Source organism: Diorhabda carinulata, chromosome X (genome assembly GCF_026250575.1).
Source record: "Diorhabda carinulata isolate Delta chromosome X, icDioCari1.1, whole genome shotgun sequence".
NCBI lineage: Eukaryota > Metazoa > Arthropoda > Insecta > Coleoptera > Chrysomelidae > Diorhabda > Diorhabda carinulata.
Genome location: NC_079472.1, coordinates 12,672,087 through 12,676,872, shown reverse-complemented (window position 1 = coordinate 12,676,872; position 4,786 = coordinate 12,672,087).

The window sequence follows — 4,786 nt, the reverse complement described above, 5'->3', positions numbered from 1 at the left end:
AATCCTTTACAATTATTTGAGAGCATTTTTTATCAACAACCTTTCTACCCCATTACTATCACATAATATTAATTTACTGAAGCGAATTATGAGGTTATGATATAAAAAATGCGAATTAAATATTTAAATCCTTTAATCAGTTCAATATTTGAGGTCTCTTAGCATCATGTTACTGCCTGGAATTATGAGGTTATGATACCTTTAACGGGTTATACAGGGTGACCAAAAAGTATAGTGAGAAAAAATTATATTTCAAAAAACTCGAATCAAATATTTAACTCGGTTCAATATCTGAGGTCATAGCATCAATTTAATGACTGGGATAATGAGGGTTATACAGGGTGGAAAAAATTATATTTAAAAAAACTCGAATCAAATACTTTAATAAGTTTAATATTTCAGATCATAGCATTAATTTAATGACGAGGATTATGATGTAATGAGACCTTTCACGGGTTATACAGGGTGACAAAAAAGTTTAGTGAGAAAAAATTATATTTCAAAAAACTCGAATCAAATATTTGACTCGGTTTAATATTTGAGGTTATAGCATCAATTTAATGACTGGGATTATGAGGTTATGATTTCTTCCACGGGTTATACAGGATGGAAAAAATTATATTTCAAAAAACTCGAATCAAATACTTTGATCAGTTTAATATTTCAGATCATAGCATTAATTTAATGACGAGGATTATGATGTAATGAGACCTTTCACGGGTTATACAGGGTGACAAAAAAGTTTAGTGAGAAAAAATTATATTTCAAAAAACTCGAATCAAATATTTGACTCGGTTTAATATTTGAGGTTATAGCATCAATTTAATGACTGGGATTATGAGGTTATGATTTCTTCCACGGGTTATACAGGATGGAAAAAATTATATTTCAAAAAACTCGAATCAAATACTTTAATCAGTTTAATATTTCAGATCATAGCATTAATTTAATGACGAGGATTATGATGTAATGAGACCTTTCACGGGTTATACAGGGTGACAAAAAAGTTTAGTGAGAAAAAATTATATTTCAAAAAACTCGAATCAAATATTTGACTCGGTTTAATATTTGAGGTTATAGCATCAATTTAATGACTGGGATTATGAGGTTATGATTTCTTCCACGGGTTATACAGGATGGAAAAAATTATATTTCAAAAAACTCGAATCAAATACTTTAATCAGTTTAATATTTCAGATCATAGCATTAATTTAATGACGAGGATTATGATGTAATGAGACCTTTCACGGGTTATACAGGGTGACAAAAAAGTTTAGTGAGAAAAAATTATATTTCAAAAAACTGGAATCAAATATTTGACTCGGTTTAATATTAGAGGTTATAGCATCAATTTAATGACTGGGATTATGAGGTTATGATTCCTTTCACGGGTTATACAGGGTGGAAAAAATTATATTTCAAAAAACTCGAATCAAATACTTTAATCAGTTTAATATTTCAGATCATAGCATCAATTTAATGACGAGGATTATGATGTAATGAGACCTTTCACGGGTTATACAGGGTGACAAAAAAGTATAGTGAGAAAAAATTATATTTCAAAAAACTGGAATCAAATATTTAACTCGGTTTAATATTTGAGGTTATAGCATCAATTTAATGATACGGATTTTGAAGTTGATTCCTTTCACGGGTTATACAGGGTGGAAAAAAATTATATTTCAAAAAACTCGAATCAAATACTTTAATCAGTTTAATATTTCAGATCATAGCATCAATTTAATGACGAGGATTATGATGTAATGAGACCTTTCACGGGTTATACAGGGTGACAAAAAAGTATAGTGAGAAAAAATTATATTTCAAAAAACTGGAATCAAATATTTAACTCGGTTTAATATTTGAGGTTATAGCATCAATTTAATGATACGGATTTTGAAGTTGATTCCTTTCACGGGTTATACAGGGTGGAAAAAAATTATATTTCAAAAAACTCGAATCAAATACTTTAATCAGTTTAATATTTCAGGTCATAGCATCAATTTAATGACGAGGATTATGATGTAATGAGATCTTTCACGGGTTATATAGGGTGAAAAAAAGCATAGAAAGAAAAAATGATAATTTAAAAAACTCATCAAATACTTTTAATCAGTTTAACATTTGAGGTCATAGCATCAATTTAATGACTGGGATTTTGAGGTTATGATTCCCTCCACGCGTTATATAGGGTGAAACAAAAGTGTAGAAAGAAAAAAATTATATTCCAACAAACATGGAGTCGAATTCTTCATTAAGTTTAATACAATACAGTCTGATCAATTCAAAATTTATGTTCATTCAAAATTGACAATTATTAAGAAATGTTAGAACATTTTTTTGACAATTGAATAATTTGATGACGATCTTTTTCTACGGTAACTTGATCCATTTTTGAATGAATTGTGTATTGCATTGATTGACTTTGATAAACTGGAATATACTTCCGTATCTACCCGGATTGGGATCGATAAAAACACGTTAGTTCAGCGTTTACGAGGTGGCAGAATCCATTTATCAAAGTCCAAAATCTCGTAGTACTTCCTGATATACCAATAATTGGATTAGTTGACTTCCGGTTTGGTTTCTGGACCTAAGTATACAATTTAAGCGAAAAATATTATTTTGGAGGGCCTGTTTTTAGGAGTTGGAGGCCTAGCTAATGAGGAGAAAGATATACTTCCATTCATCCAACTTGAAAACTATCTTTTGACATAATAAAGCAGACTGAGAAATTGTTCGATTTTCTGGTTAAGTTAGGTTAGGTTTACTTTAGCTTCGATTAGGTTATGTTATCTTAAATCGTCGATAGCCGGAGTAAAAATTAATATTTCTATGAAATACGATGTTTTTATAATCCGGAATTGCCGGAAGTACTAATTATTTGGGAACGTCAATAAACGGATTCTACGACTTCGATAACATTTATTATTTACATGTGTCGTCAATTCAAATTAGTTGATTGATTAGGCCACTTCTAGTTTTAGTTCCTGGCGTTTATATTTAGTCTCTAGCTCTATTTGTTCTTGAACTTGAAGGCTAAATATGTTCTGAGAACGATAAAAACACCATTTAGATATGCTTGTATATAATTTTTTATCGTTATTAAAAAATAGTTTATAAGCAAATGATAAAAAATGCGATTAGAATTATTTTATTAGGTATTTTTGTTTTCTCTCAAGGTAAAACTAATTTATTATAATTTAAAATATTATTTTATTTATAATTCGCAAGTAATAGTTGTATATTCGTTTCATATAATAGTGTAAATTATCTGCACGCAAAATGTTTTTTTTCGAATTATTATTCCTTAATAGCTTCAGAAAAATCGATTTATCGTTGAAAAAAAAATTGTTTGATAAAGTACGCAGTCAACCCTTGATCTAATTCATAAAAATATTCCAGTAAAATGTATATTGGAACCCTTAAATAAATTCATACCATTTCAAGTGATCCTGGATACGGACCTGTCTTGAGTTGACAAGCCCTAGTTGTATTTTAAATTCAAATTCTTTGTTATAAAACATATTTTCGGTTTGTCTGGTATATTTCGACCTTGGTACCAAATATCTTCTACCTACTACTAATTTTTTTGAAAGTATGAGCTATTTGAAAAATTGTATCATATTTTAAATATAAAAAATACGAGAACTAATTCGTTATTTAAATAGTGAATACTAGTTTTATTTTGTATGTATTTCAATGATAGATACGTAATCAAACAAATGTTTACATAGAAAGGACACCAGGTCAAGCTAAGAACTGCAATAACTGGATATAACCAGTTTAAGAAATTTTATCACTAGATAATTATAAGATTGAACCCAACAGCAACTCGTGATAAATTGTCTGGAGTACTATCGCACCAATGGTATATACTAATTTGTTTGTTGGGAAATGGTCTTGATTTTGGAACTGATCTGATTGAAAATTAGTTTTTGAAAAAGGAAAAAATATTGACGTCTCGACATATCCATCAAAATAGACTTTTATTTTAATATCCACTTTCTAGATAATCTATTAGTTTTTTTGAAATTTTCTATCAAAAAAAACTTTTTCAAAATATTGCTTGACGACGGAAACCTAACCTAAAAATTTTTATTTGTACAGATTATCCAAATTGTGATATCCAATTTGTTTTTTCAAATTTTGGATTTTTTCCACGTCAAGTGGAATTTTGATTTAAAACAAAGGTCTTATTTCTATCCCAAATGCGACGAAAAAATAATCAAAACGATAAAACATTTTTAAAAATTTTTCGGTTTCTTATGATCAAAATCCCAATTCTAAACAATAGGCGAAATTTAATAGATATTAAAACATTTTATGACGCATATAATAATAATATCCTAATATGAACAAAAACCAGAATATAAATTAGAAAAACAAAATAATCATCACACATAACCTCAAATAGACAATCTCCTGCTTAAATAATCCTTATTCGTCCTATAAAGACGTATTTATAAACAATTTTTCTTTTAATTGAATTAAAAATATGATATGCATCCAACTAGCACAAAATTATTTTCCTTATTAAACTCTTCAGAGAAAAATCGGGGAATTTGTGATTTTTGGATTGCTTCTAGGTCAAAAAAAGTGTTAATATTCTGATTTTCAAATTTAGGTTTCATTTTATCCCAAATGCGACAAAAAAATGAACAAAATGATCATTTTTTTTCATTTTTTATGACCAAAACCCCATTTCTAAATAATACGCAAAATTTAATCAAAGTAAAACTAACAAAATAATCACCGTACATAACCTCAAATAGACAATAGTCCT